Below are 21,108 nucleotides of genomic sequence, written 5' to 3'. Positions count from 1 at the left end.
TTCATCATCATGTAATCACAAAAGCAACAAAAGTGACGATGATCAAGAACGTATACACAGTACACGCAGTGTCCTGCTGTGTATACGATTCATTTGCTCTTGGTGCTTATACATATACTGCACACGGGCGAACTGGCAAATACACGCACGCAGCACAACTAGGTATTCCTATGACGCCCTCGGTACAAATTATGGCCTCTGGCGCAATAGGAAAAGACAATTTTTTTTATTCCAAATGCGCCGCCGCGGCCACCCGGAGGAAAGAGAAAAATGCAACAACTTTTGTTCGGGCGCCATTGTATTTTATCGCATAATTTTAAATCGCGCGCAAGGGTGAGAGTGAGAGAGAGAAGTGGCCAAAAAAGCTCGCTATAATAGTGTTAGTAGTAAGGGGGAGGGTAGGTAGACCGCGAGCTAACTTTGGTCGGGCACAATTTGTCATTCCGTTATAAATTATGCCGCCTCATTCTCTATACGCACGCACACACGTATACACGCGCACATGCAGCAAATTCACCTATACAAGCTCGCACAATATAAATCGTTTTATTTAGACGAATATAGAGAAAAATGCATATAATTGAACCTGGATTTGCATTCGGTACTTTTATTATTCGATGGCGCGGAAAATGCATGAATATATTTACTATGCGATATTTTTATTATTCTGCATAAAGATAAAAATGCTCTCGCAACTCGAATTCCTGACCCGTTGTATTACTTTATATATACAAAAACGAGAATGGAATACGCATTATTCAATTTAAAAATAAAATTTAAAATAATTAAAACAAGTCCAACAAAAAAAATTGCGCGCATAGAATATATTTTTTTCCAGACGTGCACGCAGCACAGCACAGCTAGACTGGCACGAAGTCGAACATATAATATAATTAAATAAGAAAACTAATCAACGCTTCTCTCATGTATATATATACGTCGAGCGAGCTCCGATTCAGAGCTTTTAACTTTTGTATATAGCCATATTACCGCAGGATCTATTTCTCCGACTCTTTCGACTGGGGCGCGCGGAGGCGCAAGATCGAAAACCCACAACAGCTATCTTTCTGTATTATATACCTATATACACAACCTCGATCGAACTTTCTTGCATCATTTCCTCGCCAATCGCACTCAGCCAGCCCTTCCAGTTTTAGCGCGCGAGGGGGTATGCTATATATGCGACGCTAGGCAGGCGCGCGCGCGCGATCACAAACTTTTGACCTTAGTAGAACAAACTTTTGCGCACAAGGTTAAACAGCCCGAAGGCTCAATAAGACAAAGAACAAGTGTTGTGCACACTTGCTTAAGCAAGAAGTGCCTCATAATAAATTCATTAGTAGTGTATTTTTTTCTCCCTCATTTCATATTCTACTGTATCATTTAGAAAACGAGAAAAGAAACTTCGCGGTGGTACTGCAATTATGAGCTTTCGGTTATATTGTCTCGTAGCAGAGAAAAGAGCTAAAATTAAGCTAATTTATTCATTTTTTATTATTATTATCTGCTGACGAGATCATCGTTATTGTGCGCGCGCGATAAAGTTTTATATTGCATGTCCCGACGTCACTGAGCAAACATGCATAACGCGATGTTCAATAGTTAATTATTATGAAGAAAATCAAGCTTTTATGAAAATGAAACGACTACTCGGCGATTCTTTCGGTTAATGAGTATTTGAGCAAGGTCGTGAATTTTGATGTTGGTCAATTACAGTTAATTTGCAATTAAACAGATGCTCTACTCACATTATAGCTGTTCTTGCTAATCATTACGGTCAAATTCATCATCATGACTTACCTAGAACAGAGACAAAAATTTGCGATTATGTAAATGCTTATTAAAATGTATGTTATGAAATAATTGAATGAATGCACGAATGTGTGCAATTATAAATTTATGAATGATGGTAAATTCAAATGAATAACATTGCTTCAGAAAAATGATTTTATCTACGTAACACATTAAGCGATCGATTGGGAGTTAAAAACCCAGGTGGTCTTATGGTATATATTTCGCGAGTTCTTACTACACCATCTGGGATTGAGTTTGGAAATAAAAAAAATGTGTTCTAGTGCAAAGTAGTTCTACGACTTTCTGATTCTTTCCATTGCTTTTGCTTAGTCTTCCTTAAGTTGACAATTTGCAAAGATTAAAAACTTAGTTAAAATTTGTTGTTATTTTTAAGTCAAAGAATAAATTTAAAATTATTAGGATATTTATTTTCAGGATTCTTTTGAAAATGATATTTGATAAAAATCAGTAGTCGATAAGTTCAGTTTTTAAAATTGGGAAGATATTTACTTATACGTGGCTGTATGAATGAATGAAAATACATAGCAAGCAGCAAAAACGAAAAAAAAAAACAAAAAATAAACAGTCGAGTACTCATCGGAGAATCTTGAATAACGCGCGTATCAGCTAGCGAGCAACATTATAACGAATATGATGCGCACAGAATATTAAAATAATGGTATCCCGTGATGTTTGGCCATCGAAATCCCCAAGCCATTAAAATAGAAAAGCGTACGTATACGCGCGCGAAGCGAATCGAGCCCAAAGCATAGGGCAGCGCAGAAGCAGAAGCAAAAGCAGCGGCAGTGGCAGCCCTTCCCAATTTCAGCATAATATTGTGATTACGATGGACGTAAAGCCATCGGCCAGTTATATACACTGCTTGCGCGACTGCGGCGGCGTCGATGGGGCAATCGAGCGTAGCAGCGGCAGCTACCCACCCACCCCCTTCCTCCCTTCGCTCTGCGTCTCATTCCGCGCGCTCTCACATCGTATCCGGCTTTATAATACCCCAAGTTACACGCACACGCGCGCACGTTTACGTATATCGCGCCAAACCCTTATGTACACCCTCTCGCGAGCTGGCTAGCGCTCGTATATCGTATACTCGAAATCAGCATGTAGACGCTGCTGCTGCTCCGATATATATGTACGAATTCGACTGTCCAGCCATTCGGCCATAGAGAAGACCAGACTGCGAGAAATATTCCTTTTTTTAAGCTGGAGATGCGCGCGCGCGCCTGCATAATGTATAATGTATATACTTTGATAAAGAATTTCCCGAAGGCACGATATTTCTTTCTTCGAACGGTTACCACTGCCCATTTTTTCCTCTTCTTTAATGCGCAATAATGTATTCGAATGCTTTTGAGTACTCGTATTTTGAGCTCCCCGCAGAGGCACATTACGCGTAGCGCGAGCGTTTTCGTAAACGCAAATTCATCTTCGAGTGTGCAGTTTTGACCCATAGCTGGCAGCAACTGCTCGCGTAATGCGCGCGTCTAAAATATTTAATCATACGCGCGTCATTGAAAATTATAATTTTCAGGGTGCTTTATTACACGGTCCGTGTTTGGTGGTCGTTGTTGCTGCTGCTGCTGCTGCCGTTGTTGTTGCTAATATAAGTGTGCACTGATCGCCGATCGTAATTCTTGCGTTGAGCACACAAACGTTTAAAGGCGCTCGCGCGCGCAGTTGCCCGGAATGCGTCGTGCAGTATACTTTGCGAGAGGCTATTCTCTGTCAGCGCTACAATGCAGCACGCAACAGTGTGTCTCGACATTGACGGGTTTGCGCCGCGCTCAAATGTGCAAGGCAGAAACAAAGAGACGAGGCACGCGCGTTACTTATACTTGTCTGCAGCGCACCAAACTACGCACTATACTGAATTTACCGTGTTATATGTGTTTTTCGATATATATTTCCAAGATTTAACATCGGCTCGCACGGAAGGTAAAATTAACCTTGCGCCGTGTGCACTGTGTTCGTTGCAATTGCTTGGCGAGAGAGAGAGAGAGAGAGAGAGAGAGAGAAATAAAAAAATTCCATTGTGCAGTACTCGCGGGCGTCTCTCTCGTCGTTGCAATAGTTCTCGAACGACCTACGTGCGTCCATATACATATTTGTACGTATGCACGTTGTACATAATACGCGTGTATAAGTACGCGTACGCGTACAAGTGTATAACTGTGGGTAGATGTGTGCACATATAGCACCGAACGGAGCATCTCCATAAATTGTTGGGCTCGTATTCGCGGGGCTCCACCAACGCTGCTACTACGAGCCGCGCCGCGCGCGTGAGAGATAGCGGCGCGGAAAGGGGGAATGTATCAAAATCAGGCGCGAGGTTGCTTTATGGACGTGAACGCTCGTAAATACGCACTTCTAGGATATGCAGAACATTCGCATAGAGAGAAAGAGCTAGAGGCAGAGAGAGGGGAGGGAAAGAGATATTGAGAGTTAGAGAATAGCTTCTAGACTGCGCGCGCGAGCGAGTATACTAATAAAAGATAGAGCTTACAGTGGTTATAGCGCGAGGAATGAGTGAGCGAGAGAGAGATAGGCAAAGGCTGCGCTTGCGATAAAGACGCGTACTGCTCTATTGTCTGTGCTGTTCTCGCGCATACGAGTCTCGAAATTCTGTATCTGCAGCCTTATCCGTGTGTGTGTATGCCTGCGCTCGGCGCTGCAAGTACATACAGAGAGAGACGATACAAAGTATATCGGGAATGAATATTCATCAAGACCACTTGAAGTAATCTATATGTCTTTTCGTATATATGCAGTTCCCCAAATGGTAATTATTATTTTACAATTATGCAAATGCTGCCGCGCGCTGTATGCCAGCCAGCGATGCGACTATTATATTATCTTGCGAGCATTCGCCAATAAGCTCAACGAATATGAAGGCAAGAAAGATCAAAAGTTGCAACGAAGCTCACGTTATATGCCATTTTCATTGGTGAGCTCATTAGTTTTAAAAGTTCAACGCGTACGTCCGAAATAAGCAAACTTTGTAATACGTGTTTTCTTCGACCGATTCCAATGTGGAACGATCGTATTATTGAGCTCGCATGCCACGGATGTCAAAACGTCATGAAAAATATTTCACACGAGCTTGCTGTAGCCAACAGCATTCGAGAATGCGTTCGCTCGAGCTATCAACGCAACAGTAGAAAATCTTATGGCTGCGTTACACACTCGTAAACTTGCACTGTGCATCTTTTCCGTGGCGCTATATAAAATACTCTTCCAGAATACACTCCGGTAGCCTCTTTGATTTATATATTCGAGAAAATTAAGATTTTTGTCTGAATTATTTTCAGAAACAAATCTCAAAGGTGCATCGCGCAGAATTCCAAGTTATTATCTTTATACGCGAAACGATTTTCGAATCATTTTCAGAGCGTAGAGGAAAAACTACTGGTATAACACGGTAAAATTTTTTTAATACCGTGAGACCTTGAGCAACGACTATACAACATCGTTATTCTTGTTATTACTATTATTATTATTAGTATTATTATTGCACTCGTGTTCACAGATGATCATCACGAATGAAGAATTTTTACATAGTAACTTTCTCGTGCGAAGCGAATTTCAAAATAAAATCTTAGATGTCATAAAAACTAGGATAGGTGTATGCGCGATAAATTGCGAAGAAAAGCAAATTTTCCAAGTGAAAAAGTCGAGCACGTCTAAATTGTCAAACAAATCGATCATCGGGCGCTCTCTCGTCTATACAGAGTCGCAGGAGCGAGCGAGAGAGAGCAAAAGGGGCTGCTGTTGGTATACACACGCATACACAAGCTGTACAGGTATTTAACGAAAGGACTTTGGATACGGGAGCCATGGCCGAAGGAAGGGTAGTAGGTTTGCTCTAAACAGAGGGAGAGAGAGAGAGAAGGATGGGATACGAGCGAGAGAAGGCGTCAGAGCGTCCTGGGCCATATACACGAGGCTTAATTGCGCCAGTGCGCTATGTAAATATGCCGTGTGCGTCGGTTTAATCGCACCTCGAGCACACATACACGCACATACATCGAGGACTCGCGCCTGCTTGCCTGCCGTGCATGCTTCCTCTTTCTCTCTGTCTCTTCTCTGTCTCTCTCTCTTCTCTCTATACAGCCCCTCATCATACGAAAACACGCTCGGAGCTTGGCTGATGCTGCTGCTAATGCCGCCCGTGTCATCGCCACCACAACTCAAAGAAGCATGTCCAGCATTCGACGGACTACTATACTATACGGCGACGAAGCCTCAACGAATATACGAAGCGCGCGCGCGCCTATGTATGTATGAGAGTTAGGCGCGATAGACACGGCAGCGATCGCTGCGGAGCTAGCTATTCCCGCGTATCTTGACTGCTGCTGCTGCTGCTGCTGGCTAGCCCCCCCTCGAGTGTGTCGCATCTCTCTGCGGCTTGGCGATTTTAGCATATCATCGATCCGACGAGCCACTGCATTTTTAATGAGGGCCCGCGCGTACATAGAGAGTGGAGAGAGCTCGAGAGTTCGATAACTGATACGATACGTAAACATGTTGACTTAGAAATACCAACGAATCGGAGCAGCAAAATATACACACGAATCAGGCACGTGCATATATAATATGTGATATATTCAATATGCAATACGAATTTTTCGATGCGATCATCGAGGTGCAGCACGTATTATAATGTGTACTTTCTTATTCGCACTAGATTTGCGTGTAAGTAGTTTGTAAAGTGATGCGCGGCGTACGATCCGCGAGACGATAAACCGTATATACCGTCTCATCTTGATAAGAGATCGTGACTCAGACAACAAATAATCATTATATTGCGCTTTTACCGCGATGAAAACTTTATCTCGATATAATAATGTAGCCGCTCGACGCGCGAGCCTCGAGTTCGATAAAACGACTCACCCATGAAGCACACACACACGTACGTACGGACTTACTAAGTTTGTGCTTTAGCTGCAACATTTCGATGCGCTTGCAGAGCTTAGAATATTGTATGTGTATATGTAAACGAGCTAAGCATTATGAATATACGATTATTGAAGACGAGTCTAGCTAGCCGTGGTGAACCCGAAAGATAGACTACTACTGGACGAGCGAGAGAGAGAGAGGAGAGCGAGGTTTCTCGAAGTAACGAAGTAAATCACCCCTCGAGGATATGCACGGTAAATCAGAGGAGTAGCGCGGCGAACGCAAGCCGAGTGAGCAAAAGAGAGAGAGAGAGAGATTCAAACTCTCTCTCTCTCTCTCTCTCCTACCATGCAGTTCTGTTTCAATAATATACTTGGCTGGCTTGGCCGGCTTGGCTCGGCTTGGCTGGTCAGTGGTAGTAGTAGTAGTAGCAGTAGTGGTGGTAGTAGTAGTAGGTGGGCAGTGGCAGATATAGCCAGAAGGACAAGAACCTGCCGTACACGTCGAAGGAAGTTTCTAATCCCAGCGGTCAGTTAATAATGTATCACAGGGGCTACACACGTATACTCGGACACACACACACTGCTCTCGGCGCCGCGGCCACACACATACACGCATACACGCAGGCAGCAACCTGGAGTCTCTGCCCATAGACCTTCGAGTAAGCAAGTATATATACTTTCGCGATCTCAGCATGGATGGTTAGCTTTTCAGAGGGAGAGAGAGAGAGAACGCGCGAGAGGAAGGACACGGAATAAATGCATATTTGGTGCAAGGAAGTCTGTTTACAGATATAAAAGCAAACATTAATATAGCTGCTTGCTTCAACAGCAGCAGCACTGCTATACGCGACGACGGATTATCCTTATTCTTAGGGGCCAATGGTCAGAAATTTAGGTTGTACCGCGCGCGCGGCAGTAGTCCCTTAAGGGGGTGGTTACTTGCTTATACACTACATAGCTACCGGGGCTACAGAGTTGGTCAAAGCTTAAACTTTAGAACCCCCACCCACACCCATCTACCTCGCTCGTTCTCATGAAGCTCTTATGTAAATTTTGTCCAGCACTTGTCTTGAGATTTAGCTTCGGGGCAGCAGTAGCAGCAGCAGCAGCGAGGCCGAGGACGACGAAGCGCTACTGTACACGATGCATACACTATATCCAATATTTTCCAGCGAAAGATAAATAATCTCTTGATGAGATATAGTCCAACATCAGAGAGAGCAAATCTCGTACACACATATTGGAGCTGGCTCGGAGCTGGTCATTTAAGGAACGAATGGCCGAGGAAACTAAAACAAGTAGTTGCAACACTAGCACGACGACGACGACGGCGGCTGCGACGGTGGCAGCAGAAATGGACTTTGTCGTCGTCATCGTCGTCGTGGCTCCTGCTGCTACGAGTTGGGTCATCTTGGAGCAAGGAAAAGCAGAAAGATACATCTAGCAGTCGCGCGGCCGAGGGTTGAGTCTCGTGTTTGCCGAGCAAACGTTTGCTGGCGACACCGAGCGGTAGCAGTTCTAGAGGAGGAGGATAGCAGCTCACGACAACGACGACGACGACGCTGGATATACATCTCTCGAGAATACAAGCCGAGGCTCCTGGCTATACTGCTGCTGCGTAGCTGTTGCGAGGATTTAATACTATACGCGCGCGCGCTAGGATGAAACATCGCTGCGGCGCTCGAGTGGTCAAATAAGTCGAGGCAAGCTTGTGTATATATAAGTACTGGCCAGCCCTTTCTTTGGCATAAGAGAACCTTAACGTAAGATAACGCGAGGGCGAGATATTAGCCGGGCAGTTCGCGCGCCAGCCCGTGTGTGTTGAACTACGAGCCGCAATATATACGGAGAGGAATATGGCAATTTCTGTTCCAGAGCGGATCTCGAAAAAAAAGCTCCGAGAATATAAGAAAACTTGTCGGCTGGGCTAGCGCGAGAGAATCGAGATCGTAAATTTCCGCGTCGATAAATTCAATAAACAAAATTTGCCGTTGGGATATACGAGGTGTTTGAATATAAGAAAGAAAAAAAAGGACGAGAAACATTGGAAAGGAATGTCTTGCAGGTAGCAGCATCAAGAAACCAATGCAAAAGTAGCAGCTATCCTATTTTGTATACACGTATATACAGGCGTTGCGTGTACTTTATATCTGCATTGTAGCACACACGTGGAAGGATTTAGCCAAGGAGGTGTGTAAGTCCACCGACGTGCTATACTCCGACGCCGCATTCTCGCGAGCCAAGAGCGAGAGAGAGAGAGAGAGAGAGCTGCAGCTCACGAGGCAGCACAGTGAGGGATGACCCTGGTCTGTGTTAGCCTTTAGCCCCGGCTTAGCGAGCAAGCTCGCCCTTCGTGTTAGGGCCAAGTTATACCCCGCAAACAGTCGTACATTAGTGCGCCGCGAGAGAGGCAGAGAGGCAAGTCCTGCAGGATTTATACGCGAAGAGGTAGTAGTAAACACATACACACAGCAGGCAAACACACAAGGGCTCTGTGTGTAGTATAGTTGCGCAAAGTAGCAAACGTACTTCTAGAGCCGCTAGCCGCTGCTGCGCTTCTCTCGAGCATATACTCAAAATTTTCTCGAGCGACTTGTATCTGTGTGTGAGCGTGTGCGCGTACACTGCCGGACAGAAATGACGAAGGTGCTGCAACTATACCGCGCGCCACGCTGCACTGTCTAGAGGTGTTTTCCTTGGCTTGAATAACTCAGTGCTAACAAGAGCAAACTGCGCATATTCGAATTAGCCGCACGGACCATGCACGAATGTTCGTTAGTCTCTCTCGTTCGATATGTATATAACGACTCGCGCGCAGTACGGTCAAGTGTTACCCACCCTATATATATCCGTCAAGCGCGTCATTGAATTCTTATGAATTGAATTTTTGATGAAAATGGAGCTCTGTAGAATTATGCACTGCGGATTATTATATTTCATATCAAGGAATTTATAGACACTGGTTGTAAACTTAGCAAGTCAACTTGTACTTTTTAAAACGTTTTATGAAGTTGAGCTTTCTATATCTTTAAATTACTATTATAGCAGGTACAATATCATATTACCAGCTATGAGCTTGTATTTTACTTTTCTTTTTTTTTACTTTTTATAGAGTTTATTTATTTGGATTTCTGGAGATATAAGTAGAGCGCGTGCGCAGCACGGTTATTCTGCAGTAGTATATACAGTTTTGATGGCTTGTTTTAGGCGCCTATGTTTCCACTAGCCTTATATATTTTGTTTAATTACACGCTGCCTTAAGTACATGTATTGGAACAGTGTATTTTCAAAACCTTACTTTAACTTATACAAATATTTTTGCTTTGCCACTTGCAAGTTCCTAGATAAAGATATTCGCCATCTAGCGGTGGAGGTTGGTGCTAATCACGATTTCATTTTCATACAATCTTTTATGCAATTTATGTAAAAAAACTAAACAGCACTAATTCATTTATTGTAAAAAAAGATCTTATGTAAAATTTTGGTAAATAAAATTTCACATTAAATACTGATATTAGATTAAATTTGCATAAGTTTTTTTAACAGTGTTGAAAAAGACTGCTAAATTGATAATAATCGAAGTTGCCTCTGCTTGAGAAATTCCGTGAAATAGTTCGAAAGCCAAAATTGCTCGAATCTAGTCTAAAGATAAAGAAGAACGAATCGCTTAAAGGAAATAATGTCACGAAGTAGAACGAGTAAAGCAGTAGCAGCAGCAGTGGCAGCAGCAGCATCCACTTACAGAGCTCTTGGAGTAGCCCGAGCGAAGCAAAGCAGCAGCCCTTAAAGTTGGTCCTCTTTACGGGCAATTCGCGTTGCTGGCCAGCAAAGCAGCAGCAACGTGAGTGTAAACTGCCTTCAAGAGTTTAGCCAAGCAAGTCCGCATGTATATGAAGGTGTACGTGTATACGTTGTTGGAAAAGGAGGTGGAGTAGGCGACAGCGCAACGGGAGGAGGATTTGCCTGAGGGGCCGAGTTTGGGTCTACTCTCTCTCTCTCTCTCTCGAGTCGACGAACGAGAGAAGCAGTGGTCAGCAGCAGCTAGCACACTTGGCCGACCCTCTACTTCGCTAACTAGTTTAATGATATATGTTGAACTACAAGCGCCTTGATTAATCGTTAACTAATGTTGGACCTTGCCGTGCTTCCCTCTCTACTCTCCTCTCTTCTCTCTCTGCCTGACTCTTTCCACCTTGGCGAGTGAGCGAGAGCAAGGGAGAAAGAGAGAGATATCTAGGTATATATACTGCTGTATATGTATGTATGCCCAGACTAGACAAGCAACGAAGGGGGAGAAAAGTGGGAGATGCGGGCGCGCAACTCACGGAGAGTAGAGGCTCAAATCCTCCAAGAAAGCCCTACATATATGCGCGTGTATATAGGTTTTAGCTCGAATTGTACCTATATACGTACATGTATAAATGTATGCATGTGCGTGCGCGGAAATGTATACGTTGTACTTCGCTCTCTCTCTCTCTCTCTCTCGAATTCTCGCACAAGCGCGAGTCTATATAAGCTCGCAGAAATCTAATCTCTGTCTTTTCGAGGCGTACAATTTGATTTATAGCTCGACGTGTGTCTGCTATAATGTGGCGCGCGCACTGGTGTGTGGCACCGCAGTGTCGACGACCGGTTCGATTTTCCTGCCACGCGCGGACTAGAACTATACATACATGTACGCATAAGAAAAAGCCCAAAGCTGACCACTTATATAAATCGAGATAATTGAGTTAAACGAGCATTGCTTATAATGATTTGTCATCGAGCTGTCCGATCTCATGAACGATTTAATGAAAAATCGTAGAATACATTTATTTGAAATATATCAAGTAATGTATAACGAGTCCTTGATTTAATCAAAACAGCAGCAGCAGCAGCAGGGAGGATAATCAGGAATGATTTTAGAATCTGCAACTTCTGTACTCGAACCATCTCGTAATATACAACATTAAATCTGTATATATTTAATGCACGTATACATCTATACTGGTTTCGATGCCAAGATCCCCCTGATGCCAAAGTTCGATAATGTAAAATTAACGCGCTTGACGCTCGTTCGTTCGTTCGCCTCGCTCGGCCAGCAGCAGCAGCAGCCACTCTCGCAGCCTCCCGTCCGTCCGTCCGTGCGCGCTCGCTCTGGAAAGTGCACTCGAAGTTGGGATCGGTAATTCCCAAATAATTGCAGCCGCCTAGGTTAATGAGGCAATTATTAGAAGCTTCGGCCGATCGTTAAGATCCGCAACACCGAATGACCGTAATGGCAATCTCTGCGCATCCACGCAGTGTGCTTGTGCTTGTGCGGGTAGGGGAGGCTTGTGTCTATAAGTTTTGCCCATGCTGCGGTATTGCACACGTACACACACATACACAAGCAAGTTATAGCCTAGACTAGTGTGTATGTCGGTGTAGAGTTGGTAGATAGGCCTCGTGTGCGGCGAGCGACGTCACACATATCCAGCGAGAGCTCGCTAGGTAGGTGTAATGGACACCCAATGCAGGATATACGTGGTGCACGCGCGCGGCGTGTTGAGGAGGATCACTTTAGGATATATAATGCCCCCGTACGTAATTCGTACGTGCGCAAGTGTATAAACGCATACGTAATACGCGTGTGTCTCTGTACGTGTATATATACGAAGGAGTGCAACCGAGGGACTATAGAGAACACAAGCTGAGGTGGAGAAGGGAAAGAGCAGCGGTGGCAGAAACAAGGCGCAGAGGAAGGGACGGCTCAGAGATGCAAGACACCGTGAAATTACCAGCAACGGAGTGAGGCAGAGAGAGAGAGAGAGAGAGACTCGCTTCTGCTACCAACGCTGCGCTAGTCCTTGCGCGCGCTATATCTTCACTTTCTCCTACAATAGCTGCTGGTGCGACATCACCACCACCTCTACTGTGAGTCGAAGGAGCTACTACTGGGAGGACTAAAACAGTACCAAGAGTAAAGAGAGAGAGAGAGAGAGAGAGAGAGAGAGAGGGTTGAACGGACTCTGTCCAGTTCTCGCTGTGTATAACATTGGGGTATTTGTCTTGGCCTTCTTGTTTATGAGATTCTACATTGTTATTTGGCACCCACGGGGAGTTTCTGCAACAGTATTGCCGCTTGTCGCGTTGTTGCTGCCCTCTCATGCTCTCTTACACCTTTTCTCTATCTATTTATCTTTTTCTCTGCGCTGACCAATCTCTTCTCCTTCCCTCCCTCCCTCCATCCTCTTCTCTGTCATCCTTCAAGTCCTCCTAGCCCCCCGACGTCGTTTCGATTTTGTTGTCGCTCGCGCGCCGCTAGCTTCTGTGTGTGTACTTCAACTCGAAGTTTGACACTTTAAAATAGCCACCTTATATATCGTATGTATACACGCTGTACACAAGGCAAGGCGAGGCGCATTCGTATTCGCAGGAGTCGCATATTGTACTGTTCCACTTGCTGACTCGGGTGGACACTACACACTCGACTGTTTGTCCGAGAGTTCAAACTTAACTCGGACTTCCAGCAAACAAACCCAAAAGGGGTTGATAATTAACAATTATCATACGATAGTGGATCACTTCGGTTTTTTCTTCTGCATAAAATATTCGCACGCTAATTGATAAATTAAAATTTTATTAAAAAACTGATGAATGATTCCAGAAATTTTTAGGAAATTTGCTTTCAACGTATTATTGAAGTTGACAAGTATATAAAAGAGAAAATAAGAGCTGCTTGGTCAGTACTATGTAAAGAAGATCTATATCGTCGAAATCGACTGACGTGTGATTAATTGCCACTGAAGTATATATGCGCGTATACACGAATCCGTGTATTTGCTGGAGCCAAGTCGAGCAACAACAACAAGCAAAAAAAAGAACAAGAGCGAAAATACGTATCGCGTCAACGTTGGTGTTGCGTCCCCGCGTGAATGTCGCATAATAAAAAGTAAAGTATAAGCGAAACGCGCGTGTGTGCAGCGCTGCTATGCAGACAGGGCGCAGATATATGCGAAAGGACGTAAAGAGGCAAAAAGTTGAGAGGTGAAAAGGGTTAAATTTGCACAAGCGGGGGATTTGAAATGTATACCCAGGCTGGATCTCGCTTTGGATTCTCGCGCGGAGTGCAGTAGCATGTAATGGAGTGCAGTGTGTATGTGCTGTATACGCTCTCTGAATGTGCAGCAGCATAGAGGCTTGGGTTATCTAGACACGAGTTGTCAGGCAAGTTTGTGGATTCTCATTCTTTCACGCGTTCGTTCGTTCGTTCGCGTCTCTCTGCTCTCTCTCTGTTGGCATATGTATAATGTGCATCGTCTATAGCATAAAACCGCTCCGAACGCTGCTTTTTTGTCCCTCCGAAATTGACAGATTTTCAATTTAATCGAGGCCCTCTTAGAGCCGATCCGATATGTATGCGCGGAAAAATACCCGCGCGAGAGAACGTCGGGTGCATTTTTTTCGTATTACAAAACGATGCAGCATCATGCGCGCATACCACTGTGCGTGATATGTCATAATACGCGCATACACACCTACGCCACTGCACCGAACGGCAAAGCAAACAGGAAAAAATTAGCCATATTTTCCTACGAGTGCATAAAATAAAAATGACGGGATTAAGAGATGAAACGAAGCGACATCGTGTATGCGCGCACATGATATACCGATCATCTCTCTCTCTCTCTCTCTCTCTTTCGTGCACATACATATTATATATAGCAGCACGTCGTCGACGCAACAACGACATCAATGTCGAGTTATAAGTTTCTATATGAGCTCGCGGAGGCGACCTTACAGATAAGTATATAATGTGTATAAGTACGACAAACGCGTACTCTGTTTCAGCGAGTATACACACATAGCAGTCTTCAATGACCAACTTAGTTAATCCAAGCGAGCGATTGAGATATGAGAACACTAAAGCAGCGGAAGGGAGGTACATAATGTACGCGGTACATAATAAATGCGGATAATAAGTCGTGCTTTACGTCATCGCGTCGTTCGCGAAAGATCGGCATCGGTGTACATTATACTCTATAATAAGCGATTATATATTAAATAAAGCCGCCGCCGCCGCTGCTGTTACGCCGCGATAGTCGAGTCCTGCCATATGTATAATAGTGCAGCGCTGTATGTCGGTGTCGAGAGAAATCAATTTTGCAATAAATGATAAGAAATGCGAGCACGGACTTATGGTATGCTATAAGTCGGAGCGCCTCGGATTTGCTGCGCTTCTGCAACGTACATTAAAATGTATACATATAGGCAGTGCAGCGAGCGGCAAATTATTGAGAATTAATCGAGCCGCGTCGAGCCGCGCGTAAACAAAAGCATTATAATATACTCGCGGCAGCAATTAGGCATAGTAGTAACTCGATGCCTTTTATAAAACACAAGCTGCAAGCAGCCGCGCAATGAATTTAAAAGTCTCGATCTTTTGCGGGTGCTCCCTCCATCGCCTGGTAAATAATAACAACAATAATAATCTTCTAGTACTGCTACTGCTGCAGTAGTGGCGCGCAATTGTGAAATCCGATCGAAGTGAAATGAGCTGCTGCTGCCGCTACCGTGGCGGTACAATAATGAGATTCTGCGATCGTAGAACGCGGTCAGTATAGTTTGGCCGCATCGGCCCCGAGAGCTCCGTACAGCTTTGACTTAATATATGTTTGTATGTGTGTGTTTATGTGTATAGAACAGAAACAACAGGAGAGAGAGAGAAACAGAAAGAGAGAGAGTGATAAAGAGAGGGAGCGAGGCTCTCTCTCTCTCGATCGTTTGCCTTCAATCACTTCTTGACACGTACACTTAGGTCTGCAGCAGCATGCGCCGCGCTGCACACAGCTTAAGCTGGGACTCCCATCAAGTTGGAATGCCGCGCGCGCTGCTACAATTGCTTGAGGCTTTATTTGCAACACGCCTTATTCCAATTCTAACCTTCTCTCTCTCTCCTTTCCGTTCTTTGCGCTTAAAATCGGTGCAAAACGGCATCGCGAGCTCATTTTCTGCCGATTGCCATCGTGCGTATGAGCAATTCTACAATTTATCTTTAGATTATAATTAAATCATAGTTTGTCGATGAAACAAATTTATTGTCAATCAAATAATAAATATTTAAAAATATTAAATACATTAAATAAGAAAAAGCTTGGGAAGGATTTTTTTTCTCTATCCAGTACAGTTTTTGCAAGGAAGGACAATCCGCGGCTCAGATAAAATGTAAAATTGCTCATATACGTACATTATCGAAACTAGTTCTTCACGCGCACTCCCATAATTATATGGATCGTCGTTTACAGATCTTTTTTTTCACTCGTACAATATAAATCACGGACGCGCTGCTGCTTCGAAGTACCATCGGGTTGAACTTGAGAGCAAACAAGGCTTATATAAAGGCGAAATATTTCCAGTCTAGACCAATCTTTTTTGCCGTGCGCGCGCGCGTCAGACAGCTGCTTATCCTACTTAAGCTAAGTACGGCGAAAAGTCGCGCGCGCTAGCTCTCCGTGCTCACCCTTCTTCGTCCGACACGAGCTGCTACTGCTAGCTAGTGCAAAAAAAAACAGAAAAAAAAATCATTCCTCCTCCTGCACACGCGCGTCGCACTGCTTTGGCTAATCCGCGTATTAATTTCTTGCTCTCGCGCGCGCGCGTCCTTCGCTATGCCGCGCGGGCAAAAGTTGACTAAAAATATGATAGCGCAGCTGCAATAATAGCATTACGGAGGTGGTCATGCGAGCGTAGAGGGCAAGTAGGTATAGCTAGCTAGCTAGCGCATCGCTCCTTGAATGCGTAAACGTCATTTGTCTAAAGCGCGAGTCCGAGCTAGCTGGATGCGAGACGAGTTACTAATATTAAGCGCACATCCTTTTCTTCGGTCGCGTGTAAATTACAAGCGCAAGTGAGCAGTAGCGGTAGCAGCAGTGGCAATGTATGTAAATACCTACATTGGCTGTAACTAGCGTCGAGGACTCGCTCAGTCCTCCTCTCCCTCCTCTCGCAGCAGTCGCCGCTCGTTGCCACCGCTGCCGCTGCTGCTGCTGCTGCGACGCGGTGATGGATACCGTGTTTGTCGAGAGGATAATAGTGTAATGGATGGACATGGAACAATGACCGGAACGGATGAGCCTCTGCCAGTGTATAACCGTTTTCAAGTTTCGAGCTGCTGCGTATTATATACGCGTACCTATATGCGCGCACACACACACACATACACACCGTATATACGTATACAAATATACATACGCGCGTACACGTGTACGTATTATATGTATACACGCGCGCAAGTATTAAAGCTACACTCGCTATATATGCATATACACACCGCACAACAACCTGTCGTTTCCTCGCGCGCCTGTATATTCGCGCGTTCGCATATGTGTACACCAGCACGAGCGTGCACACACGCACTCGCACAGGTACACGAAACAAAAGCTTGTTTTATCTTCCTTTGAAACTCTCTTTGTCTTCCTCAAGCGCGCGGCAGAGTCATTTCCATGCATAATGCTCATAAGCACTTGATTACCTCTCGCGCGTGTATACGACGAGAGGCAGCAGAGAGAGAGAGAGACAATACTTATGCGATTCTCTCGCGCGCAAGTGGAAAATTATCATCGCTAAGGCACAAAAATTAATTATCCGTACGCGGTCTTGAATCGAATTATTTTATCAATTATTATGTGCGTCGCACTTGCGAGCTTTACTTAAATCAATTTGCAGTTATATTGTTTTTACCCAAGCTTCAAACTTGAATTTGCGTAAAAAGCCCATTGGAATTAACTCAATGTTTACTAGCAATAATTGGGTGTGAACTGTACTTTTATTTTAAAATTAGCGTGATATTTGGAATTTTATTCGATAAAATTTCTTTTATTTTCAACCACACTATAATTGAACTTAATTCGTAATTTGTCCAAACCCGTACTTTGACTTATACGATTATTTCTAGTTTGACACTTGCATATTTATAAATACAGATATTCGCCATCTAGTGGCAGAAGATGAATGTGGTTGAATTGAAAACTGGTCTAAATTTTATGAGACAATCACAATGTGGTTTTCAGGTTACTTAAACTATGCTTGATAATTGTAACATATTTGTAAACAGAAAATTCTCTCGAAATGAATGAATTAATGATACAAGTGTCCTTTATGATACAAGTATTCCCTTTGGCAAAAAGATTTTAAATGTTTATTTTTTTATCACTAGGCCATTATTAATGTTGATCATTTCGACCAGAGTAGCGCTGAGAGTATTTTATTTCGATCATTTGAAATACGTTCGCATACGTTTGTAAAGTTATTTTTTTGCCTTTCCTCGCGCTGCATGCAAATCATGATCCTGAGTTCACATACGCAAAGTTGTCTGGTCATTGTCTAGATGAGCAAAAATCAAACGACGTTATTTGAGAATTTAATTTGAACGACGATATATCTTCCCATCACTTCAATTATTCTCGTAACGTTACATAAAATTTGATAATCATTGTCAGTTTGAAAATAAGTTGCCAAAAAAAGCCGTCGAAACGAAGACGGCGTTAACTCTTCGTTTAGTCAAATTATTTTTCTTTCGAAAATAAACAGCACAGCATCAACCTGCACATAGCCGAAGAGGCTTAATGGCAATGCGCGAGCGGAGTGCGACACGTATACGTGTCTGTAATCATAAGTTAGCATAAGCGTAAATCATACGTATTTTCGTCAAGCCTCGAAGTGCAAGACAGGAGTGCACATGCGAGAGAGCTTAGGCGTGTACAGCGACTATAACATGCGTTGCTGCCACCGCCGCCGCAGCAGCAACAGCAGCACATCAAGGCCGAAAATAGATCATTAGACGACGATAATTAGTATATATGCGTCAGCAAATGACGTTCGCTCGGCTGCTCGGACTATAATACCGTGTGGTGCAGAGCTCGCTCGTGTACGCGTACTCTGCATCTCGAGCGCGCGCAGTTTTGTTATGCGGCCACCGCCGCGAGTCCGACTCATATACACAACGATCCGCTCCGCAGATAAGCATCGATTTTAAAAGGCGAGCCCTGCCGTCTATACACGCGTGTGTGTGTGTTGTACGTGTGCGTTGCGTTGTTTCTTAAATAAGCGGGCGATTAAAATAATCACTATTCGCGCGTCCGTCAGCTCCATGACTGCACATGCGTTGCGCGTGCGAATATGCGTGTGCCCGAGTATAAATGAGCTAAGTACAAAACATCGGTGTCGGCATAATGTGTGTGTGTGTGTGTGTGTGTGTGTGTGTGTGTGTGTGTGTGTGTGTGTACACTATTGCTGACTCGACACACACAGACATACACAGGCGCGCATCGGCCAGCGCTTATATATACCGCTGAATCATGTGCGAGTCGAGAGCCAATCCCTCGAATCGTAAAACCTTCCGAATGAAGGAGTACGCGCGCGGATATTTGATCTTGATTAATCGAGTAAACACGAGTGCGCGCGGCAGCAGGCTAATTCACTAATGAAACAGAGTCCATTTCTGGAGCGGAGCTGGCTGGCAGCTTATACACGCGAGAGTCGAAAAGTATAGAGAGAGAGAGAGAGAGACGATGTAAAGTTATAAGCGCCTGCGTATGCATCTCGGAGCGATTTGCATGTGTGTGAGGATATAACAATGGACGAAATGATCGTGGCTTACGTAATGAGCATAATGAGCTTGTACAGACCGATGCTATAGAAAGAAAGGTCAAGCTTGAATTGTGGAAGTCGTAAATCGGTATCGGATCGGCAATGGAACAGATCTAAAATTTGAAGTTGCCCTACACGTCCCTTGCAGGATGGTCAATAACATATTTTGGTATTATCGGCTGCTCGGCTCGTATCAATGTGCGACCGTATTAATCAATGCAATGAAAGCTGAGCACTCGGACAATTGATCGGCATTAAAAATGAACATGGCTCAGGCGTTACATAAATCCAAAATATCGCTTCCTCTGGTACGTATAGTAGTATAGACCAGAGGAAGCTGCCCGTGCGCGATTTATTTAAGAGAATCTGTTAACTGATTTCTGGCCGTAGTACGCTGCTCTCTGCGCTCTCTGTCTTTCTCGACTCCGACTTATACTCTTTCTCTCTCGCACTGTATCTCTCCCATCATGCGTTCATATTTAATTTATGAAGAGAAGCTCGATTATTCAACGGCATTATTCGAGCATAATACGGATTGTGCTCGAGCGGCAGCAGCAGCCGTATAGTGCGCGAGTGTCAAGGCGGACATTTTATAACGACAAATCGTCGTGCGGTCGTGCAGCGCGAATAAAACAGCTTGAATTTAAATTAAAGGAATATGCTTGGCTATATATTGCTCTTCTGCGTGTGCAAAGGCTACGTATAGCCACTGCTATACACACACACGGCATACAGTTTGAATTTGATGTTTTTTTGCCCGTCTCATTGTTCGTCTCCTTTGGCGCGCGGAGGCTTCTCTCTCTCTCTGCGATTGCGCCACTTATATTATGCGTGTGCGTGAGTATGTATAATGTAGCAGCCCGATGACGTCAAATGTATGTGCTTAAACAATTTAGCTCGATCACACTCAATTCAAGCTGATGATACATTAAACAGCCCTAGATGAGTCTGATACCCGTTCGCAGAATTAACATATACGATACAATTTGGACTTATAATCGCGCGTGACGGTTCTCTGCTGCTCATGATGTTGTGTGCGCGTTTGTGCGAGTATACTTGTGGATCATACATTACGAGTCGGAGTATTGTAAATCCTACACACACACACATATCAACGTATTATATTATATATGTACACATTATGAGGCTCGCGCGCACGAGTTGGCATCATTATGCGCAGATTATAATATATTGCGCTCACGTATTATTGTAAGGATGAGAACTATACACATAGTATAATACGTATATACGCTTTGGCGTTTCTCTACATATATGACCTTAATTTCTTTTATTGCCCGCATTAATTTCTTAACGAGTTCATCTGCTCGCAAGCGCATGGCGAGCTTCCATAGGGTATATAGAGAGCGCAAAACAGAAGTAGTCGCCGTTGTGTAGTTGTTGATGCTCGTCGTCGCCAGCAGTAGCAGCAGCAGCAGCAGAGGCACGGGTTGCATCACGCGCGCGAATTGCACGCGCGGACTGTTTAGTCGGACGCTGGCTCCTATGCGCCACACCGACGCGTCTACGAGTATCTCCACGCGCACAAGCGCGCCAAAAGCGTTAATTAAATTGTTGGCTATATGCGTAATATATCTCAGCTGTCGCGAATAAAAATCATACACCGGTCCAGGGGATAAATAATATTATACTTTAACGGCCGAATGGCTCGCGCTTAGATCTGAAGTATTTACACTGTATCGTGTGTAATAATACGAAATTCGCGCGCGCTACACATTATATTTGGAGTAATAATATACGCGGCGCGGCTCTCGCCCGAGCTTTAACATTT

The 21,108-nt window shown here is 44.2% G+C and overlaps 1 protein-coding gene across 4 annotated transcripts in view; it reads right to left on the bottom strand.

Annotated features, from left to right (window-relative positions):
* LOC106656865 (POU domain, class 6, transcription factor 1) overlaps window positions 1–21,108 on the bottom strand; it is a 163,228-nt gene that overhangs the window by 121,361 nt on the left and 20,759 nt on the right. The gene's annotated exons all lie outside the window — the stretch shown is intronic.

The sequence above is a fragment of the Trichogramma pretiosum genome, unplaced genomic scaffold (assembly GCF_000599845.2).
Source record: "Trichogramma pretiosum strain Unisexual culture from Peru unplaced genomic scaffold, Tpre_2.0 scaffold1, whole genome shotgun sequence".
NCBI lineage: Eukaryota > Metazoa > Arthropoda > Insecta > Hymenoptera > Trichogrammatidae > Trichogramma > Trichogramma pretiosum.
The sequence above is the reverse complement of the archived record's forward strand: the minus strand, read 5'-3'. Positions and strand labels throughout refer to the sequence as shown.